The 24,811-nt window shown below is 44.5% G+C and overlaps 1 protein-coding gene across 2 annotated transcripts in view; it reads left to right on the forward strand.

Moving 5' to 3' along the window:
- Positions 1-24,811, forward strand: part of TPST1 (tyrosylprotein sulfotransferase 1) — a 185,768-nt gene that overhangs the window by 52,307 nt on the left and 108,650 nt on the right. The window contains exon 1 of one of the 2 annotated variants that reach the window (XM_077296383.1): positions 14,977-15,126. The exons of the other annotated variant lie outside the window; for it this stretch is intronic. The gene's annotated coding sequence lies outside the window, so the exon portion shown is untranslated. Of the gene's footprint in view, positions 1-14,976; positions 15,127-24,811 lie in introns of those variants that run through there. 2 annotated transcript variants of the gene reach the window in all.

The following is a 24,811-nucleotide window of genomic DNA, read 5'->3' on the forward strand; positions in this document are numbered from 1 at the left end:
GGTTGGGGCTAGGGTTAAGGCTACAGTTAGGGTTGGGGCTAAAGTTAGGGTTGGGGCTAAAGTTAGGGTTAGGGTTTGGATTACATTTACGGTTGGGAATAGGGTTGGGATTAGGGTTAGGGGTGTGTCTGGGTTAGAGGTGTGGTTAGGGTTACCGTTTGGATTAGGGTTAGGGGTGTGTTTGCATTAGGGTTTCAGTTATAATTGGGGGGGTTTCCACTGTTTAGGCACATCACGGGCTCTCCAAACGCGACATGGCGTCCGATCTCAATTCCTGCCAATTCTGCATTGAAAAAGTAAAACAGTGCTCTCCCGTGTGCCCACACAGGGGTTTACCCCAACATATGGGGTATCAGCGTACTCAGGACAAATTGGACAACAACTTTTTGGGGTCCAAGTTCTCCTGTTACCCTTGGGAAAATACAAAACTGGGGGCTAAAAAATAATTTTTGTGGGAAAAAAAAGGATTTTTTATTTTCACGGCTCTGCGTTATAAACTGTAGTGAAACACTTGGGGGCTCAAAGTTCTCACAACACATCTAGATAAGTTCCTTGGGGGTCTAGTTTCCAATATGGGGTCACTTGTGGGGGGTTTCTACTGTTTAGGTACATTAGGGGCTCTGCAAACGGAATGTGACGCCTGCAGACCAATCCATCTAAGTCTTCATTCCAAATGATGCTCCTTCCCTTCCGAGCTCTGCCATGCGCTCAAACGGTGGTTCTCCCCCACATATCAGGTATCAGCGTACTCAGGACAAATTGGACAACAATATTTAGGGTCCAATTTCTCCTGTTACCCTTGGAAAAATACAAAACTGGGGGCTAAAAAATAATTTTTGTGGAAAAATTTTTTTTTTTATTTGCACGGCTCTGCGTTATAAACTGTAGTGAAACACTTGGGGGTTCAAAGCTCTCACAACACATCTAGATGAGTTCCTTAGGGGGTCTACTTTCCAAAATGGTGTCACTTGTGGGGGGTTTCTACTGTTTAGGTACATTAGGGGCTCTGCAAACGCAATGTGATGCCTGCAGACCATTCCATCTAAGTCTGCATTCCAAATGTCGCTCCTTCCCTTCCGAGCCCTCCCATGCGCCCAAACGGTGGTTTCCCCCCACATATGGGGTATAAGCGCACTCAGGACAAATTGGACAACAACTTTTGGGGTCCAATTTCTCCTGTTACCCTCGGAAAAATACAAAACTGGGGGCTAAAAAATAATTTTTGTGGGAAAAAATTTTTGTTTTATTTTTACGGCTCTGCATTATAAACTTATGTGAAGCCCTTGGTGGGTCAAAGTGCTCACCACACATCTAGATAAGTTCCTTAAGGGGTCTACTTTCCAAAATGGTGTCACTTGTGGGGGGTTTCAATGTTTAGGCACATCAGTGGCTCTCCAAACGCAACATGGCGTCCCATCTCAATTCCTGTCAATTTTGCATTGAAAAGTCAAACGGCGCTTCTTCCCTTCCGAGCCCTCCCATGCGCCCAAACAGTGGTTTACCCCCACATTTGTGGTATCAGCATACTCAGGACAAATTGTACAACAACTTTTGGGGTCCAATTTCTTCTCTTACCCTTGGGAAAATAAAAGATTGGGGGCGAAAATATAATTTTTGTGAAAAAAAATTATTTTTTATTTTTACGGTTCTGCATTATAAACTTCTTTGAAGCACTTGGTGGGTCAAAGTGCTTACCTCACCTCTAGATAAGTTCCTTAGGGGGTCTACTTTCCAAAATGGTGTCACTTGTGGGGGGTTTCAATGTTTAGGCACATTAGGAGCTCTCCAAACGCAACATGGCGTCCCATCTCAATTCCTGTCAATTTTGCATTGAAAAGTCAAACATCGCTCCTTCCCTTCCGAGCTCTGCGGTGCGCCCAAACAGTGGTTTACCCCCACATATAGGGTATCGGCGTACTCAGGACAAATTGTACAACAACGTTTGGGGTCCATTTTCTCCTGTTACCCTTGGTAAAATAAAACAAATTGGAGCTGAAGTAAATTTTTTGTGAAAAAAGTTAAATGTTCATTTTTATTTAAACATTCCAAAAATTCCTGTGAAACACCTGAAGGGTTAATAAACTTCTTGAATGTGGTTTTGAGCACCTTGAGGGGTGCAATTTTTAGAATGGTGTCATACTTGAGTATTTTCTATCATATAGACCTCTCAAAATGACTTCAAATGAGATGTGGTCCCTAAAAAAAAATGGTGTTGTAAAAATGAGAAATTGCTGGTCAACTTTTAACCCTTATAACTCCCTAACAAAAAAAAATTTTGGTTACAAAATTGTGCTGATGTAAAATAGACATGTGCGAAATGTTACTTAGTAAGTATTTTGTGTGACATATCTCTGTGATTTAATTGCATAAAAATTCAAAGTTGGAAAATTGCGAAATTTTCAAAATTTTCGCCAAATTTCCATTTTTTTCACAAATAAACGCAGGTAATATCAAAGAAATTTTACCACTATCATGAATTACAATATGTCATGAGAAAACAATGTCAGAATCACTGGGATCCGTTGAAGCGTTCCAGAGTTATAACCTCATAAAAGGACAGTGGTCAGAATTGTAAAAATTGGCCCGGTCCATAACGTGCAAACCACCCTTGGGGGTAAAGGGGTTAAGGAGTCCCATAATTACTTATTCCTATTTACAATTCAGTTACAAAATTACACAATAGTGCTATTAAGGTCCATATACACATTTGACTAATATTAGCTGAAACTAACACCTGGGCCGATGGTCTAATGTATATGTGAGCCTCCATACTCTAAACCTTAGATGACTGTTGGCCAAACGATAGTATGATGGATCCTAAACTCCTCCGACCATCTAGGACCCCCATACACATTATATTGTAGGCCAAACCAGTCGATATAGGCGGTTTAGTCAAATTCAGTCTTATTTATATGGAGGGAATTTAAGATCTGGTATGTCCGATTTAGGACTGGCGATCTTTTTGTTTTCAGAAACGACAGAACCAGAAGATTTTGGTTGCAGCTTTATCAAAGGGAATAGAGCACTCCTGTGTAACGAGAAGTCGGGAGAGATAGCTGTTGGCCAAACAATGAGCTGAACCATTGTTCACCCGGTAGCTATCTAATGTATATTTCCTTACTGTGCCATTTTCATGAAAAATAATCCTTAGAATATGTTGACTATATTGAGCTTGCTATCTCCCTTCCCCCCACTGTGAGGAGGATTTCTTACTAGTAATTAATTATTGTCTTTTCATCTCTGCTCCTAACCTATTTTATCGCTTTCTTCCTTTTGTTCCAGGTCTTCCTTTTCTCCATTAATTATCCAATAATTATCTCTGGAGTTTGGGAAGATCTATGTTTTTGCCCTTTCGATTTACCATTGTTCTATGTTATTTTTTCAGTATCTTTCAATGGAATAGGAATAGAATACAAAAATCAATCTGATGCTTATCGAGATAATTTGTGTAGTGGAAAGCGAGACATACTTGTACATGTTCAGAGCAGGAGGTCAGCAAGCAGATACGTGCCTGATTCCTTTCACAGAAAGTGCTATGCCCTGAGGCTAGATTAGCCTATATGACCAAGAATGCATAGAATTTCTCTTAATTTTCTTTCCGCACACACACACAAAAATCTATTTATCTAGTCTATCATGGGGCAAATGTCCATGAACAGGCGCTGCCTAATGTTATCTGTCTATTTAGATAATTGTGTCTGCACTGCCTCAGCTTCTATCCTGCACTTAGGCTAAAATATATGATTCTAACATAACGACCCCTTTCAAAGGATCAAGAAATGCTACCAAACACAATTTTTGTAAAACATATAGCAATTTCTTTATTCAAATACAAATAACAAAGACATTAAAATCAGATGGTGCTTCAAACCAAGCATAACCGGAGGCCAAGCAGGCAAAGTGGAACTTAAATAGAAATTTTTTTTTTTCAGATAAATATCTTATAAGATATATAGAGGCATATAATTTATAAGTCTAATACATGACATGTTGCAATCTTCTTTCTTCAAATATTAATAGTAAAATCACTATGCCAAGCACATTGTCCGCATATGCATTGGGAGGAAGGAGAGCAAAAAGACCGGAAATTATATCCACAATTTAAAGCAGGTGCTGAGGGCACAAATTACCCCTATCAAGAAGACACCCCTAATCAATCTAATGCTATGTAATTTCTCCAACCTCTCACAAAATATAAAGTGCACAAAGTCAGATCCTCCACATATTACCTCAACGTAAGTCCCACAAAGATTCCACTGCCAAGTGACAAGCCGTGCTTCCGGACCCCAACGCACGTTTCGCTGTTGCTTCTTCCTGGGGGTCGGGGTAGTATGTTTATTAAAAACATATGATGTGGAAACACTAAGCATAACAACATAAAGCAGAAATTGTTCCTTAAAGGCAGAGAAAGAAGAATAATTCTGCCTGATTCACAGTCTATAGAATGCAAGAGGAAAATCTCTAATTCTATAAATTCCCAAAACCAAATGTTAAATCTGGCAATTGCATCATTTCGGCTTGTAACGAAAAAAAAATGGGTGCCACTTGGAAGAGCAGCTGTTGCTATTTTATGTGATATTACAGTATATACTGTATATATTAAACACCACAAAATAGCAACAGCTCTTCCAATTGGCTTCCAGACTAGCCCTTTAAGCTAACACTCAGGTTGTATAGGTGATAACTGAACGACCTGTAGGGTTCCAACATATGGGATGCCCACCAATCACCAGAACAAAGGTAAAGGCCATGTAAAGAGATTCACCAGAAAATGTGTAATCCCTCTTCACAACTGGGATAACCCTTTAAGCACTGAGATTTGGAGTGATGAAAGCTGCTGTCAAATATAGAGTGCTCTGCTTGTTAATGAAGCCGAGGTTATGAGATTACCATGACTCCATCATTCAGTGATATGTGGCATTGATTGGAGTTAGTTCCCTGCAGCTCTGACGTTGGATCAGTATCAGAATCCCAGAAAGGCCTTATAAAGAGGTCGGCAGCTTTAAACAATCCATTTTTGCAATAAACTATTGGCAGCTGTGATGCTCAGTCACTACTTATGGGCAAGCTGTGAGACAGGGTAGTCAGGAGGACCGAGGTCACATACCAGAAGGCTGGTAGTACAGAGAGGTGAGACAAAGGCATGGTCAGGTAACAGTGTGGGGTCAAATGCCAGGAGGGTATGTCAAAACCCGGGAGTACAACAAACGGATAGTCAGAGGCCAAATCTGAGGTCAGATACCTGAAGTCAGAGAGTGTCAAAAGCAGAAGGGATAATCCAAAAGAGTAGTCACAACAAAATCCAGTGTTATCAGCAAGATCAGTAGTCAGACACAGAGCAAGCATGTATACATAACTATAGCAAATCTACAACTGACAATCTGCTGCACAAAGCAAGCCAGTTAAATACACTGCAAATCATTTCAGGATCAGGGGCATCTGAGACAACGCCAGCAGTCTAAACCAGATTGATCTCAAACCACTTCGTTACACTCGACTCCCTAGGGGAAGTGGACGAAATAAGGCACAATTATCCTAAGTATAATAAAAATACAATTTATATTACAAATTTCTTACAATAAATTCAGTAATGAAATACAGATTAAGACCTCAGATGTGAGGGACACATCGCTAAAGAATCCATAATTCACATAACATCACATATCCTTTTGCTATACAGCATTATACAAGGTCAAAATCAGGGAGAAATCCAAACAATTCCTTCAGCCCCTAAACTGATAATATATCTATATAGCCTTATAGATAGGCTATACATCAGAGCAACTGTGAACGAGCTTGGTAATTAATACCCTTACTTCTCATCACACTGGATATGCCTCTATCTACCGATCCCGAGTATGGCTAATGCATTGACAATTCAAATACAGAAATAGATTGAATGCGCAAAAAATCTCTCCTTGATAACTTACTCAATGCGTGGATTCGATGCTGTGTCCCTCCACCCCGACGCACGTTTCGTGGAGGGATGTGTGAAGAAATTTGTAATAAAAAATGGTATTTTTTATTATACTTGGGATAATTGTGCCGTATTTCGTTCACTTCCCCTTGTATAGGGAGTCGAGTGTTACAAAGTGGTTTGAGATATGTGTTTGGCACAGAATATATTTAGGATTTTTTAGTGATTTAATTAAACCAAATTGAACAGCAGGGCTGTCAATCAAAATGCTGACAGCCCAGCACAACCCAGAGTCAGATTGGATGACTGGACTGTCACTCACAAAACCAACAGTCCAGCATACCACAGGGTGGCTGAGCTGTAACGCATAGCATCCCTAGGCCACAGTTAGATGTAAAACTGTGGCAGCAAGGACCCCTCAGCAATCAAATCTAACTGTGGGGGACCTGGCAGCAGCAAGAGAATATAAAAAATTATACAGTTTTCATTTAAATCTAATGGATGTCCAAGTAAAGCACAAAGTGCCATGTCTTTCAAAGGACACCGTGTGAGCTGGAAAGCCTGGTAACAACCCTCATAAGAGCTGGACAGTTGTCTTCCATGAGCAATTCTAGGAGGGCACACCTGTATAATAAAGAATATAGAGTTGAGCAAAACAGCAGCCATGTTGGTAGCTTGAGGGCACCAAACCAGAGCCCTGTAAATCTCATCCTACTTGCTGGCATCCCTGGTGTCCTGTTGAATTTAGCCAGTGGTGAAATCCAAAAATATTAGGTATTTAGCGTTTTGGATTAAGATATAACCTTTATTTAAATTTTTATAAAAACACTCTCAGAGTAATAAACCAAACCAAACAAAAGTGCAAGGTGCAAAGAACAGACAACACTAAAACCTATGGGATGCACATGACCATGTGGGGTAATCCTTCCATGAAAACCCCTCTAATTGCAATAGTCCACTGCGTAACTATATTTCCACATAGCCCACAGCCCTTTATTTTATTGGTGTAGGCCAGGGTTTGTGTATCTATTCTCTGCGGATCAAATTTTTGGACAATCCCAGTGTTGTGGTCATGCCCGATCAGTGCATCCTCCATACAACTCAAATAGTCAAAGACACCCACTTCACAGTTCATCCACAAATATCCAGGCCTAATAGATGTAATTAGGTCCTGGTATATAGTCACACCCACTACAATGACATGATGTTCTGGACATAAAATATCTGTGTTTTTTATGAACTGTGAAGTGGGTGTCTTTGACTATTTGAGTTGTATGGAGGATGCACTCATCGGGCATGACCACAACACTGGGACATATCTGCACATACACTAAAACTGTAATTATTGGATTTTTAATACATTTCTTTAATTTATATAGTCTGGAAATTTTGTCTAAAAGCTGTTCATATCCTCTTTTGTTTCCGAAAATGAATGATAGCAATAATAGATAAGTAAGAATTTACAGATAAAATATCCGTAGATCTGAAAAGTAGATTGAAATGCACTGAAGACATACAAAGAAAGAATCCTACAAGATCTGGATTTATTTTACCTCACATTCTTGTGCATGTTCTATTTGATTTTGATTTGGCCACTGAATTAAAACAAACAACAACGAAAAATGCAATTGTTTAATAGCTTGAGCAATATAGATCTTGTGGGTTGAAACTTTATTAAGCAACATATTCTCTACTATGTACCAGTTTTTGGGAGACATGGAAGAAACATCTTAGTATTTCTTAGTATCCACTACTTATTGTTAAAGAACATCAAACACAGAATTGGATGTTCTTATACGTCTTCTCGCTCTCATGTGTGGGACCTAGGATGTGCTCTTATGAGCTGGCATTAGGACTTGTTCACATTGTAATGTGCTGGCCTAAGGGTATTGTAATGATCCAGTCCTGAGTTTGTTTTCAGCTGTCTTGTCTCTGGACTGGTCATGCGGGAGTTAATCCGCTCTGCCTCGTTTTGAAGCTGGCTGGGCTATTTCAGTCATCTGCAGCCTGCGGGCCAGTGTCAGCTATAGTTCATGCTTCCTGGCTTGAGCCCCTGACCTGTATACCTGTATCAGTGATCCTTGTGCCTCTAACTGCCTGTACTCGTGTATGACTCGACCTGATCTCTGGACTTCACCCCTTGTTTTCCATCTCTGATACCACGCTCCCCAACTGGCTTCGACTCTGGCTTGTACCCCGACTTCGTCTTATTGGGTGCAACCCAGAGATCTCAAGGGTCTTCAGCGTTTCCTGGGTTTTGCCAATTATTATAGAAAATTCATTAAGGGGTTTTCTCAGGTGGTCAAATCCCTCACGGATTTAATTCGTAAGGGGGTTGATCTCAAAAAATGGTCAGTTCCAGCTTTGGTGGCATTTTCTTCTTTGAAGAACTGTTTCATGACTGCTTCTGTACTGGTTCAACCTGATTTGTCGAAACCATTTATCGTAGAGGTGGACGCCTTGGAGGTGGGAGTGGGGGCTGTGTTGTCCCAAGGGCTCACCACGACTAACTTAAGACCTTGTGCCTTCTTTTTGAGAAAATTTTCCTCTGCTGAGAGGAATTATGATGTGGGTAACCGTGATCTGTTGGCCATTAAATTGGCGGTTGAAGAATGGAGGCATTTTTTGGAGGGGGCTGCCCATCGTATCACTGTCATTACGGATCACAAGAATCTGTCTTACATCGAATCTGCCAAACGTTTGGCCCCAAGACAGGCAAAGTGGTCACTTTTTTATTCCCGATTTCAGTTTTCTATTACTTTCAGGCCAGGGTCCAAGAATGTGAAGGCTGATGCTTTATCTCGTAGCCTGGATCCAGTTTCACCTCCTGAACCTCCTTCCTCCATCCTTCAGCGTGTGGTGGTGGTGACTGCGGTGTCCTAGGCATTGGAATGAGAGATTTGTGAGACCCAATCTCTTTCTCCTTCATTCGTCCCCGATAATAAGCTTTTGTACCTGTCCAGTATCGGTTAAGGGTGCTTCGGGTGTTCCATGACTCAGCTCTTAGTGGGCATCCTGGAATCTCGGCCACACGTAAAGCCATCACTAGGCTGTTTTGGTGGCCTTCGTTGGCTTCTGATGTCATTGGGCTTGTATCTTCCTGTGAAACTTGTGCTCGCTCTAAAACCTCCTGTAACCGGCCAGCTGGGGAATTGGTGCCACTGCCAATTCTAGATAGACTGTGGACTCACCTGTCCATGGATTCTATCACCGATCTTCCCCCCTCTAATGGCAAAATCGTGATCTGGGTAGTTGTTGATAGGTTCAGTAAGCAGGTGCATTTTGTACCTTTGACAGGAGAATGTGGTCCGATTGCATGGTGTGCCTGTCAATGTGGTGTCTGATAGAGGGATGCAATTTGTGGCAAAATTCTGGAGGGCCTTTTGTAAAAGGCTGGGTATCAGTCTGTCCTTTTAATCGGCCTACAATCCTGAGATCAACGTTCAGACTGAAAAGACTAATCAGTCTTTGGAGCAGATATTGCGATGTCTTGCTACGTCCAGACAGGATGATTGGTGCTCTGCGGTACCTATGGAGGAATTTGCTTTCAATAATTGTGTCAATCAGTCTACTGATACTTCCCTGTTCTTCTGCAACTATGGGTTTCACCTTCACTTTGGTGAGTTTTCCCAGCTGGATTTGGGGTGTCCAGGGGCTGATTCGGCCTTTCTGCAGTTGGGGGAGGTCTGGAGGAGGTTCAGAGAAACATTGGGGAGGCTTAGGGCAAGTATACATTTTCTGCCCATAAACGACGTTCTGTGGGGCCGGCTTACCTGCTGGGGGATAAGGTATGGTTATCCACTAAGAATATTAGATTGAGGATTCCCTCTGCTAAGTTGGGTGCCAAGTTTATTGGCCTTATGAAATTTTAGAGGTGATTAATTCTGTGGCCTCTCGTCTGCGCTTGCCTCCGTTGTTGCGGATCCCCAATGTATTCCATAAGGTGTTTCTGAAGCCGTCAGTGCCTTCCTCAGGTGAGTCTCCCTTGCATCCGCCATCTGTTGTGGTGGATGGCCAGACCGAGTATGAGGTGGAACGGGTGGTGCATTCTCGTATGCTCCGCCATTCACTGCAGTACTTGGTCCATTGGAAACGTTACGGTCCTTAGTACTGGTCGTGGGTGCCAGTGCGTTCTATCCATGCAGATCGGCTGGTCCGGGCCTTTCACGCTCACTATCCAGGGAAGCCTGGGGGTCTGGTGGCCCCCCATTGAGAGGGGGTACTGTCATGATCCAGTCCTAAGTTTGTTTTCAGCTGTCTTGTCTCTGGACTGGTCATGCGGGAGTTAATCCCCTCTGCCTCTTTTTGAAGCTGGCTGGGCTGTTTCTGTCCTCTGCAGCCTGCGGGCCAGTGTCAGCTATAGTTCATGCTTCCTGGTTTGAGCCCCTGACCTGTAAACCTGTATTAATGATCCTTGTGCCTCTGATACCACTCTCCCCAACTGGCTTCGACTCTGGCTTGTACCCCGACTTCGTCTTATGTCTCACATTTTGATTACCACGTTCCCGGTAGGCTCTGACTTCTTGCTTGTCCCTGACTATGTGTTTTGCTGTTATCTTTGGTACTTCGGCTCCTGACAGCTTTGGATTTGGCTTGTCCGACTACTCTTTTGTTACCTGTGGCACCTGTGCTGCTGTTCAGTGTTGCTACGCTGTGTGTACAACCTCTCTTCCCTCACCAGCACCCCCTGGTGGTGGTTGCACTATACTGCACTGCAGCAGCACATTACATTATAGCTGACCACACATTTAAAGGGGATTTTTTTGCAATTTTTTTCTCTAGTCATGGATTCACTTTGTACCCTGGCGGATCAAGTGTCCAGTTTGACACAGATAGTGTGGGATTTTTCAGTGGAACAATGGGCCCTTGTCACGTCTTATACTCACAAAAAAACTGCACTGCAGCAGCACATTACTGGTATGCTAGCCTTAGGGTATGTTCTTATTCTCGTGTGCTGACCTTAGGGTATGTTCTCATTCTCGTGTGCTAGCCTTAGGGTATGTTCTCATTTTTGTGTGCTAGCCTTAGGGTATGTTCTCATTCTTGTGTGCTATCCTTAGGGTATGTTCTCATTTTCGTGTGCTAGCCTTAGGGTATGTTCTCATTCTCGTGTGCTAGCCTTAGGGTATGTTCTCATTTTGTGTGCTAGCCTTAAGATATGTTCTCATTCTCGTGTGCTAGCCTTAGGATATGTTCTCATTCTCATGTGCTAGCCTTAGGGTATGTTCTGATTCTCGTGTGCTAGCCTTAGGGTATGTTCTCATTTTCATGTGCTAGACTTAGGGTATGTTCTCATTCTCTTGTGCTAGCCTTAGTGTATGTTCTCATTCTCGTGTGCTAGCCATAGGATACACTCTCATTCTCGTGTGCTGACCTTAGGGTATGTTCTCATTCTCGTGTGCTAGCCTTAGGGTATGTTCTTATTCTCGTGTGCTAGCCTTAGGATACACTCTCATTCTCTTGTGCAGACCTTAGGGTATGCTATCATTCTCGTGTGCTTACCTTAGGGTATGTTTTCATTCTCGTGTGCTAGCCTTAGGGTATGTTCTCATTCTCGTGCTAGCCTTAGGATACACTCTCATTCTCGTGTGCTGACCTTAAGGTATGTTCTCATTCTCGTGTGCTAGCCTTAGGGTATGTTCTCATTCTCGTGTGCTAGACTTAGGGTATGTTCTCATTTTCGTGTGCTAGCCTTAGGGTATGTTCTCAGTCTCATGTGCTAGCCTTAGGATACACTCTCATTCTCGTGTGCTAACCTTAGGGTATGTTCTCATTCTCGTGTGCTAGCCTCAGGGTATGTTCTCATTCTCGTATGCTAGCCTTCTCATTCTCATGTGCTAGCCTTAGGGTATGTTCTCATTCTCATGTGCTAGCCTTATGGTATGTTCTCATTCTCATGTGCCGATCTTAGGGTATGTTCTCATTCTCGTGTGCTTACCTTAGGGTATGTTCTCATTCTCGTGTGCTAGCCTTAGGGTATGTTCTCATTTTCATGTGTTAGCCTTACGGTATGTTCTCATTCTCGTGTGCCGACCTTACGGTATGTTCTCATTCTCATGTACCGACCTTAGGGTATGTTCTCATTCACGTGTGCTTACCTTAGGGTATGTTCTCATTCTCATGCGTTTACCTTAGTGTATGTTCTCATTTTCGTGTGCTAGCTTTAGGGTATGTTCTCATTCTCGTGTGCTGACCTTAGGGTATGTTCTCATTCTCGTGTGCTAGCCTTAGTGTATGTTCTTATTCTCGTGTGCTAGCCTTAGGATACACTCTCATTCTCTTGTGCAGACCTTAGGGTATGCTATCATTCTCGTGTGCTTACCTTAGGGTATGTTTTCATTCTCGTGTGCTAGCCTTTTGGGTATGTTCTCATTCTCGTGCTAGCCTTAGGATACACTCTCATTCTCGTGTGCTGACCTTAAGGTATGTTCTCATTCTCGTGTGCTAGCCTTAGGGTATGTTCTCATTCTCGTGTGCTAGCCTTAGGGTATGTTCTCAGTCTCATGTGCTAGCCTTAGGATACACTCTCATTCTCGTGTGCTAACCTTAGGGTATGTTCTCATTCTCGTGTGCTAGCCTCAGGGTATGTTCTCATTCTCGTATGCTAGCCTTCTCATTCTCATGTGCTAGCCTTAGGGTATGTTCTCATTCTCATGTGCTAGCCTTATGGGTTGTTCTCATTCTCATGTGCCGACCTTAGGGTATGTTCTCATTCTCGTGTGCTTACCTTAGGGTATGTTCTCATTCTCGTGTGCAAGCCTTAGGGTATGTTCTCATTTTCATGTGTTAGCCTTAGGGTAAGTTCTCATTCTCATGTGCTAGCCTTACGGTATGTTCTCATTCTCGTGTACCGACCTTAGGGTATGTTCTCATTCACGTGCGCTTACCTTAGGGTATGTTCTCATTCTCATGCGTTTACCTTAGTGTATGTTCTCATTTTCGTGTGCTAGCCTTAGGGTATGTTCTCATTCTCGTGTGCTGACCTTAGGATATGTTCTCATTCTTGTGTGCTAGCCTTAGGGTATGTTCTCATTCTTGTGTGCTAGCCTTAGGGTATGTTCTAATTCTCATGTGTTAGCCTTAGGGTATGTTCTCATTCTCATGTGCTAGCCTCACAGTATGTTCTCATTCTCGTGTGCTGACCTTACAGTATGTTCTCATTCTCGTGTGCCGACCTTAGGGTATGTTCTCATTCTCATGCGTTTACCTTAGTGTATGTTCTCATTTTCGTGTGCAGCCTAAGGGTATGTTCTCATTCTCATGTGCTGACCTTAGGATATGCTCTCATTCTTGTGTGCTAGCCTTAGGGTATGTTCTCATTCTCATGTGCTAGCCTTAGGGTATGTTCTCATTCTCGTGTGCTAGCCTTAGGGAATGTTCTCATTCTCGTGTGCTAGCCTTAGGGTATGTTCTCATTCTCGGGTGCTAGCTTAGTGTATGTTCTCATTCTTGTTGGCTGACCTTAGAGTATGTTCTCATTCTCGTGTGCTAGCCTTAGGGTATGTTCTCATTCTCATGTGCTAGCCTTAGGGTATGTTCTCATTCTCATGTGCTGACCTTAGGATATGTTCTCAGTCTTGTGTGCTAGCCTTAGGGTATGTTCTCATTCTTGTGTGCTAGCCTAAGGGTATGTTCTCATTCTCTTTTGCTTACCTTAGGGTATGTTCTCATTTTCGTGTGCTAGCCTTAGGGTATGTTCTCATTCTCGTGTGCTAGCCTTAGGGTATGTTCTCATTCTCGTGTGCTAGCCTTAGGGTATGTTCTCATTCTCTTTTGCTTACCTTAGGGTATGTTCTCATTTTCGTGTGCTAGCCTTAGGGTATGTTCTCATTCTCGTGTGCTAGCCTTAGGGTACGTTCTCATTCTCATGTGCTAGCCATAGGGTATGTTCTCATTATCGTGTGCTGACCTGAGGATATGTTCTCATTCTCGTGTCCTAGCCTTAGGGCATGATCTGATTCTCGTGTGTTAGCCTTAGGGTACGTTCTCATTCTCGTGCGCTAGCCTTAGGGTATGTTCTCATTCTCGTGTGCTAGCCTTAGGGCATGATCTAATTCTCGTGCGCTAGCCTTAGGCTATGTTCTCATTCTCGTGCACTAGCCTTAGGGTACGTTCTCATTCTCGTGCGCTAGCCTTAGGCTATGTTCTCATTCTCGTGTGCTAGCCTTAGGCTATGTTCTCATTCCTGTTTGCTGACCTTAGGGTATGTTCTCATTATCGTGTGCCGACCTTAGGGTACGTTCTCATTCTCGTGTGCTAGCTTTAAGGTAATGTTCTCATTCCCATTTGCTGACCTTAGGGTACGTTCTCATTCTCGTGCGCTAGCCTTAGGCTATGTTCTCATTCTCGTGCACTAGCCTTAGGGTACGTTCTCATTCTCGTGTGCTAGCCTTAGGGTATGTTCTCATTCCCGTTTGCCGACCTTAGGGCATGTTCTCATTCTCGTGTGCTAGCCTTAGGGCATGTTCTCATTATCGTGTGCTGACCTTAGGATATGTTCTCATTCTCGTGTCCTAGCCTTAGGGCATGATCTGATTCTGTGTGTTAGCCTTAGGGTACGTTCTCATTCTTGTGCACTAGCCTTAGGGTATATTCTCATTCCCATTTGCTGACCTTAGGGTATGTTCTCATTATCGTGTGCTAGCTTTAGGCGCTGGCATTAGGGTATCTTATCATTCGCATGTGCTTGCAGTGTGGATTCCCGAACTACAGCACTGCTACTAGCTAGGTGTGAACGTGCGGAATACTTGGTTATTTTCCATCCATCTCCTGATGACTTAGACAATTTGGTGGACCATTATATGAAGCATATGATACCTGGGGCACTGTGCCCTGCTGCTAGAATCCCCTCCCTGGAGCTGTGGGCAGCAGCTGGCACACGGCCGCATACATCACACAATGACGCCTCAGATGAGGATGCCGCACGTCACCGTCTCAATGAAGAGACCCCCAGCACTGCTCACCGCTCACTACTCCGGGCCCCGCCCATCGGCCACTCTGCCAATCACAGGTTGGATCTCACTGCAGCCCCTCTCCCCACTGGCCAATGAGCGCGCCGCTGACATCTCTCGCCCCCGTGCCCGGCAGCTCCGGACTGTGTGCGCGCCGCTAGTTCACATAGACACAGAGAACTGCGGAGATACGGCATGATGTCGGGGGGTGGGGGGGACCGGAGCTGACAGGGGCTGCCTGCCCGGGACCGGATACAGGTGAGTGACATCTCCGAACACTTCCAGACACTCATTAGGAGATATGGCCGCCTCTGCTGATGTCCTGGGATCTCCCGGTGCTACTGCTGTCCCGGAGGCAGTGTGGCACGGGGGCAGCGGGGCTGGTAATGTGCCCTCCGGTATAGCATTGGGCACAGTTATTATGTGGGGAGGTGCATTTTAATTGCAGGGGTTTATTTTGGTGTGTCTATGCCAGCTGGGTCAGTGCTCCGCTCTCATGGCCGCCTGCACCGGTGCTCTGCTCAGGAGCCCACACATAAGTATTATGCATCTCATCCTGTGCAGTCTGGCGCATGGACTGCTTCTTTACTAACATCTGGCAGCGGGCACTCAGGCTGGCTCCATGGGCACACGCTCTACTTTACCTACATCAGGTATCTAGTCTACAGACTTGGATCTGGCAGCGGGCACTCGGGCTTTCTCCATGGGCACACGCTCTACTTTACCTACATCAGGTATCTAGTCTATAGACTTGGATCTGGCAGCGGGCACTCAGGCTGGCTCCATGGGCACACGCTCTGCTTTACCTACATCAGGTATCTAGTCTACAGACTTGGATCTGGCAGCGGGCACTCAGGCTGGCTCCATGGGCACACGCTCTACTTTACCTACATCAGGTATCTAGTCTACAGACTTGGATCTGGCAGCGGGCACTCAGGCTGGCTCCATGGGCACACGCTCTACTTTACCTACATCAGGTATCCAGTCTATAGACTTGGATCTGGCAGCGGGCACTCAGGCTGGCTCCATGGGCACACGCTCTACTTTACCTATATCAGGTATCCAGTCTATAGACTTGGATCTGGCAGCGGGCACTCAGGCTGGCTCCATGGGCACACGCTCTACTTTACCTACATCAGGTATCTAGTCTATAGACTTGGATCTGGCAGCGGGCACTCAGGCTGGCTCCATGGGCACACGCTCTACTTTACCTACATCAGGTATCTAGTCTACAGACTTGGATCTGGCAGCGGGCACTCAGGCTGGCTCCATGGGCACATGCTCTACTTTACCTATATCAGGTATCCAGTCTATAGACTTGGATCTGGCAGCGGGCACTCAGGCTGGCTCCATGGGCACACGCTCTACTTTACCTACATCAGGTATCTAGTCTATAGACTTGGATCTGGCAGCGGGCACTCAGGCTGGCTCCATGGGCACACGCTCTACTTTACCTACATCAGGTATCTAGTCTACAGACTTGGATCTGGCAGCGGGCACTCAGGCTGGCTCCATGGGCACATGCTCTACTTTACCTATATCAGGTATCCAGTCTATAGACTTGGATCTGGCAGCGGGCACTCAGGCTGGCTCCATGGGCACACGCTCTACTTTACCTATATCAGGTATCCAGTCTATAGACTTGGATCTGGCAGCGGGCACTCAGGCTGGCTCCATGGGCACACGCTCTACTTTACCTACATCAGGTATCTAGTCTACAGACTTGGATCTGGCAGCGGGCACTCAGGCTGGCTCCATGGGCACACGCTCTACTTTACCTACATCAGGTATCTAGTCTACAGACTTGGATCTGGCAGCGGGCACTCAGGCTGGCTCCATGGGCACACGCTCTACTTTACCTACATCAGGTATCCAGTCTATAGACTTGGATCTGGCAGCGGGCACTCAGGCTGGCTCCATGGGCACACGCTCTACTTTACCTATATCAGGTATCCAGTCTATAGACTTGGATCTGGCAGCGGGCACTCAGGCTGGCTCCATGGGCACACGCTCTACTTTACCTACATCAGGTATCTAGTCTATAGACTTGGATCTGGCAGCGGGCACTCAGGCTGGCTCCATGGGCACACGCTCTACTTTACCTACATCAGGTATCTAGTCTACAGACTTGGATCTGGCAGCGGGCACTCAGGCTGGCTCCATGGGCACATGCTCTACTTTACCTATATCAGGTATCCAGTCTATAGACTTGGATCTGGCAGCGGGCACTCAGGCTGGCTCCATGGGCACACGCTCTACTTTACCTATATCAGGTATCCAGTCTATAGACTTGGATCTGGCAGCGGGCACTCAGGCTGGCTCCATGGGCACACGCTCTACTTTACCTACATCAGGTATCTAGTCTACAGACTTGGATCTGGCAGCGGGCACTCAGGCTGGCTCCATGGGCACATGCTCTACTTTACCTATATCAGGTATCCAGTCTATAGACTTGGATCTGGCAGCGGGCACTCAGGCTGGCTCCATGGGCACACGCTCTACTTTACCTATATCAGGTATCCAGTCTATAGACTTGGATCTGGCAACGGGCACTCAGGCTGGCTCCATGGGCACACGCTCTACTTTACCTATATCAGGTATCCAGTCTATAGACTTGGATCTGGCAGCGGGCACTCAGGCTGGCTCCATGGGCACACGCTCTACTTTACCTATATCAGGTATCCAGTCTGTAGACTTGGATCTGGCAGCGGGCCCTCAGGCTGGCTCCATGGGCACACGCTCTACTTTACCTATATCAGGTATCCAGTCTATAGACTTGGATCTGGCAGCGGGCACTCAGGCTGGCTCCATGGGCACACGCTCTACTTTACCTACATCAGGTATCTAGTCTACAGACTTGGATCTGGCAGCGGGCCCTCAGGCTGGCTCCATGGGCACACGCTCTACTTTACCTATATCAGGTATCCAGTCTATAGACTTGGATCTGGCAGCGGGCACTCAGGCTGGCTCCATGGGCACACGCTCTACTTTACCTACATCAGGTATCTAGTCTACAGACTTGGATCTGGCAGCGGGCACTCAGGCTGGCTCCATGGGCACACGCTCTACTTTACCTATATCAGGTATCCAGTCTATAGACTTGGATCTGGCAGCGGGCACTCAGGCTGGCTCCATGGGCACACGCTCTACTTTACCTACATCAGGTATCTAGTCTACAGACTTGGATCTGGCAGCGGGCCCTCAGGCTGGCTCCATGGGCACACGCTCTACTTTACCTATATCAGGTATCCAGTCTATAGACTTGGATCTGGCAGCGGGCACTCAGGCTGGCTCCATGGGCACACGCTCTACTTTACCTACATCAGGTATCTAGTCTACAGACTTGGATCTGGCAGCGGGCACTCAGGCTGGCTCCATGGGCACACGCTCTACTTTACCTATATCAGGTATCCAGTCTATAGACTTGGATCTGGCAGCGGGCACTCAGGCTGGCTCCATGGGCACACGCTCTACTTTACCTACATCAGGTATCTAGTCTACAGACTTGGATCTGGCAGCGGGCACTCAGGCTGGCTCCATGGGCACACGCTCTACTTTACCTATATCAGGTATCCAGTCTACAGACTTGGATCTGGCAGCGGGCCCTCAGGCTGGCTCCATGGGCACACGCTCTACTTTACCTATATCAGGTATCTAGTCTACAGACTTGGATCTGGCAGCGGGCACTCAGGCTGGCTCCATGGGCACATGCTCTACTTTACCTACATCAGGTATCTAGTCTACAGACTTGGATCTGGCAGCGGGCACTCAGGCTGGCTCCATGGGCACATGCTCTACTTTACCTACATCAGGTATCCAGTCTATAGACTTGGATCTGGCAGCAGGCACTCAGGCTGGCTCCATGGGCACATGCTCTACTTTACCTACATCAGGTATCTAGCCTACAGACTTAGATCTGGCAGCGGGCACTCAGGCTGGCTCCATGGGCACACGCTCTACTTTACCTATATCAGGTATCCAGTCTATAGACTTGGATCTGGCAGCGGGCACTCAGGCTGGCTCCATGGGCACACGCTCTACTTTACCTACATCAGGTATCTAGTCTACAGACTTGGATCTGGCAGCGGGCACTCAGGCTGGCTCCATGGGCACACGCTCTACTTTACCTATATCAGGTATCCAGTCTACAGACTTGGATCTGGCAGCGGGCCCTCAGGCTGGCTCCATGGGCACACGCTCTACTTTACCTATATCAGGTATCTAGTCTACAGACTTGGATCTGGCAGCGGGCACTCAGGCTGGCTCCATGGGCACATGCTCTACTTTACCTACATCAGGTATCTAGTCTACAGACTTGGATCTGGCAGCGGGCACTCAGGCTGGCTCCATGGGCACATGCTCTACTTTACCTACATCAGGTATCCAGTCTATAGACTTGGATCTGGCAGCAGGCACTCAGGCTGGCTCCATGGGCACATGCTCTACTTTACCTACATCAGGTATCTAGCCTACAGACTTAGATCTGGCAGCGGGCACTCAGGCTGGCTCCATGGGCACATGCTCTACTTTACCTATATCAGGTATCCAGTCTATAGACTTGGATCTGGCAGCGGGCACTCAGGCTGGCTCCATGGGCACACGCTCTACTTTACCTACATCAGGTATCTAGTCTACAGACTTGGATCTGGCAGCGGGCACTCAGGCTGGCTCCATGGGCACATGCTCTACTTTACCTATATCAGGTATCCAGTCTACACACTTGGATCTGGCAGCGGGCACTCAGGCTGGCTCCTTGGGCACATGCTCTACTTTACCTACATCAGGTATCTAGTCTACAGACTTGGATCTGGCAGCGGGCACTCGGGCTTTCTCCATGAGCACATGCTCTACTTTACCTACACTAGGTATCTAGTTTATAGACTTGGATCTGGCAGCGCCTGATACTTGGTAGAAAACCAATTTCTTACTTGGTGCTGAGTATCTCACCAAGGTGCCTCCTCATACCTGGTATCTTGGATTTTGTACCTGGGCTGAGTCGTACTCTGTGCTTGGTATAGTATAATACCCTTGTATGAGGCAGCTGACACCATGGCACTTATCGTGGTACTTGGTGATCTCTCAGGCCCCTTTCACACATCAGTTTTTTGCCGTCAGTCACAATCCGTTGGATCGATGGATCCATGGATCCGTCGCAGATTGTGAAAAACTGATGCGACGGACCCGTTTGTGGAAGGATCCAACTAGCGGATCTGGCTAATTGGATCAGAGCATGCTCTGTTAAAAAAACCGGAATCCATCGCTGGATTCTGTCATTTGACGGATCCCGCTCATAGGCTTCCATTCTAGCAAACGACGGATGGCGACGGATCCGTCACTGTCCATTTTTTTGACGTACACAAAAAACGTTACTTTGTCTGTTGTCTCCGGCCACTGGACAAACAATTTTTGACGGATCCGGCGAACGATGGATGAAACGTGAGGCCATCCGTCGCTAATACAAGTCTATGAGAAAAAAATCGGATCCGGCGGCTTCAGTCTGATGGTGAAAAAACGATGGGAAAGGGGCCTTAGTATTTGTCCCATGGATGACTTCTTGTTCTGCACATGGCACTGAACTGCAGTACAAAATTGAAAAGTCATGTCTGGTGGGCAGGATTGTTAATAATGGGATATGATATTCATTTATCTATCTACCATGATTGGTGCCCTCAGATATGCGTGGCAAATGTAGGGTCTTGGAGTGTTTACTTGACATTTGGAAGGAGGTCAGATTTTTTTTTTCTAATTTCAGCCATCTAGTGTGATTATTAGCAAGTTTTTTTTTTGTGCTTTTTCTTGCAGATATTGTTTCAACAGGTGAACCAGAAAGCATTTGGGACCCAAAGCAATATTTGTTAGAAGCCTCCATCTACCATTTATAATACTATATTTAGTTGCTCAACCCGTTCACATGGCGCAATTATCATGAATAATGGGTTGTTACTGTTCGCATCTGAATGATCATCAGTGTAAATAGGCCTTAAAGGGAATATGTCAGTGGGATCAACCTACTACTGTACTACACTTTTTTTCTTAATATGTAAATTAATTGTTAAGATCTATGGGCAGGACACAGATCTGCCTGATGATTTGCCTCCAGAGCTTGTTTTATATGAAAGGAGGAGTTACCAGTGTGAGACATGTAATAGCTTACACTTTGCTATCCTTATTCACATGTCTCACACTGGTAACTCCCCCTTTCATTTAAAATAAGCTCTGGAGGCAGATTCTTGGGGAGATCTATGTCCTGCCCATAGATCTTTTTTTAGAACTGGATTTTTATTACATTTTTTACATAAAATTACAGAATGACATAAAATTCTAAATATAAGCAAGCAATATTGCATAGTTTGACTCAATATCAGTAATGATGAGTAAACTCAACACTGAAGAGTTCACTTCTTATAACAACAATTAAGCATGGGCAATAACAGGACAGGGCAGGTCATTGCCAAAGAAGGAAGGACGGAAGGGGGGAGAAGAATTGAGCAATTCTACTTCAATAGCCATATGCTAAAAACCATGGAATTCTGGGAATAAGACATTGGATCGCAGATATCAATAACATTTTAGTCAACTTTCTATGACCTAGATGCCCATATAGATGAGGTGGGAGGGTTAATTCTGCTTCCAGAATCCCTTTAAAGGGACTCTGCCACCTCAATTTGGCAGGATATTAAAATGAGTTGTTACCGGTCAGATGGGCGGCGTATCCTTGTAATTGGATATATAATAGTGCATAAGAGTACTTATGCTCCATAGTTGGCGCGTGCGCCTGCAGTCTTCGGTGGCGCACGCGCAGTATGCTTTGCCCTACTGCAGGCAAAGCCGAAAAGCATTACTGCGCATGCGCCCGCGCACTATGTTCCGGAAGTATTTCACTGTGTTTCGGGACATAGTACGCGGGCGCATGCGCAGTAATGTTTTTGGCTTTGCCCGCACTAGGGCAAATCATACTGCGCGTGCGCCACCGAAGACTGCAGGCGCACGCATACTCTTATGCACCAACTCATTTTAATATCCTGCCAAATTGAGGTGACAGTCCCTTTAAGACTAGACAGTATTCAGCTACGTCAGATTATCATAGAAGTCCGCTTGTTGGTTGAATAAAGCTTGAAAAGTATCTAAAACCCTTCTTATATGATAGCTCTTTGGGGCATGGCTTGCTAAATCTCCACGGTAGTGTGCTACTTGTAGTGATGACAAAGGAAAGGATTTAACGGATCCGTTTTCTGTTTCTATTGATGTCTAAGTGACTTCTTACTGTGTAATAAAAAAAAAAAGAACGAACATTGCCATAAATTGGGATCAAATTATCGTCACACTGCTCTGCACTTCTTGAAAAGGGCACCCAAAATGCTGAGATAATGAGACATGTTTATTAATAGGGAAGTTTAATGGAGCATGCATATTAGTCTTTATGAAAGTTTTTCCAGATAGCATGGGACGAAATCTGATCTTGTCTTTGGCTCCAGCTTTTTTTTTTTTTTTTTTTACAGAGATATCTGATCTCCCCGTTCATGAGAATATCGATTTATCTGTCCCCTTATAGTTTTATGTAAGGGGCAGTATGTGACCTACAATGTCTTTTTGTATTATGTGTCATAAAATCATGATTGTGCATTACGAAATCTAGGACCTCTGTTTTCATTTATGAAGATCCCGTGAAAACTTGGGTAAGCACTCAGGTTATCTTTAACATTTGAATGGGTGCGCCATCAGTTTTGCAAAATAGAAATAACAATTCTTACTCAAGTCACTGATCTGTTTGACATTTCCAGATAGAACTATAAATCTGCTATCGCTCATCTTGTTCTTGTTCTTTATATTCAATGCAGTTCTTCCTGTGGCAGATATTGGCTGCTGCCCATCATTGCTCCAGATGAGCAGCACTAATGAATGGGTACTAATGAATTTCCAAATGTGTTAGTTTATTATGTGTTTTTTAGACAGTTAAACCCACATCTCTAGTGTTTTCATATGTTAGTACAAATGTGGAGTAGAAATGTATCGACTTCCAAATAAAACTGAATAGTATACAGTATTGTGCCAAAATTTTAGGCAGGTGTGGAAGAAATGCTGCACACTAAGAAGCTTTCAGAAATATAAACGTTAATAGTTTATCAATTCACAAAATACAAAGCGAATGAACATGGGAGAAATCAAAATCACATCAATATTTAGTGTTACTACCTTTTGTCTTCAAAAGAGCATCAATACTTCTAGGTACACTTAAATGCAGTTTTGGTAGAAACTCGTCAAAGAGCTTGCATTAAACATTTCGGAGAACTAACCACAGATCTTCTGTGTTTTTAGACTTGCTCAAACCTTTTTGTTTTATGTAATCCCAGAATAAACTCTATAATGAGATCTGTGGGGACATATCATCACTTCTAGGACTCCTTGTCCTTCTTTACGCTGAAGATAGTTCTTTATGACATTGGCTGTATGTTTGGGGCTGTTGTCCTGCTAAAAAATAACTTTGTAGCCAATCAGACTCCTGCCTGATGGTATTGGATGTTGGATATGTATCTGCCTGTATTTCTCAGCATTGAAGGCAAATTTGAGGACTGTATAAGAAATCTTTGTTCAGCAGATGAAATTCACCTTATGCTTAGACCTAGGGCTTGTTCAGATGTCTGTATAACTCGGATGAGTCCTATCCATCGTTTTGACGGGATAGCACTCTTTCCCATGTTCTTCTTTGCTTGCCTATTGCAGATTCAGTCTTCCCAGCCTGGTGCAGGGCTACAATTTTGTTTCTGGTGTCCTTCGACAGCTCTTTGGTCTTCACCATAGTGGAGTTTGGAGTCAGACTGTTTGAGGGTGTGCACAGGTGTCTTTTTATACTGATAACAAGTTCAAACAGGTGCCATTACTACAGGTAATGAGTGGAGGAAAGAGGAGACTCTTAAAGAAGAAGTTACAGGTCTGTGAGAGCCAGAAATATTGCATGTTTTTAGGTGACCAAATACTTGTTTTCCACCTTAATTTGCAAAATAAATCTTGCCAGATCAGACGAGGTGATTTTCTGGATTTGTTTTCTCATTTTGACTCTCGTAGTTGTGGTCTACCTATGTCAATTACAGGCCTCTCTCTCATCTTTTTAAGTGGGAGAACTTGCACAACTGGTGGCTGACTAAATATTTTTTTCTTTACCCCACTGTACCTAAAATATCTCCCCCCCCCAAAAAAAAAAAAAAAAAAAAAAAATCACATTCTTTCCATTTCTGCAATGTATCTCCAAGATTTAAAGGGCTATTTCTATCTGCATCTTTTCTGACATGTCCACAGAAAGTTAAAAAATACCATCCTACTATTGGGACCAGCACTTATCTCAAGAATGAGGCTCCATCTGTGAATTAAGAAGTGGTCATGTATACTTTGCCACCTGCATACACAGCGGCACAAGACAGAGTCCTACATTCAGGACATGTCATAAACATCGGAGATTGGAGTTCTTCTTTAAATGTGAAATTCTTATCCTGGTGATTTGGTATCCTTAAACACATCTTGAAGATTCCCGTCTTTTTGTTGCCATTTTACTCCAAATTACGTCCTTGAATGTTCTCACACTATACTGCGTAGTAGGGGGTTTTATTTTTGCAATGCTACGTGAAATGTGATAAATACATTTTATCATTTTTAATTTTTTTAATGTCGTTAAACTTACTAATGTTTCAGTATGTACCTTTACCTTTTTTGAACCTTGGACTTTGACTTGTTCCCCAATAAGAGATTACTGATGCTACTGATCATTCCAGAAAGGTGCGGACGTTTGCTGTTTGTGGTGCATGGAAACTCTACTTGGATGTTAGCCTGTCATGATCATCTGTCTCATAAGAGTCTATGAAAATGCAAATAATTTTTTGTAAATCACAAATTAAGAGATCTGAAAAGCAAATGCATTTTTTTGATATCACTTATCTGCTATTACACAATC

The sequence above is a fragment of the Ranitomeya variabilis genome, chromosome 3 (genome assembly GCF_051348905.1).
Source record: "Ranitomeya variabilis isolate aRanVar5 chromosome 3, aRanVar5.hap1, whole genome shotgun sequence".
NCBI lineage: Eukaryota > Metazoa > Chordata > Amphibia > Anura > Dendrobatidae > Ranitomeya > Ranitomeya variabilis.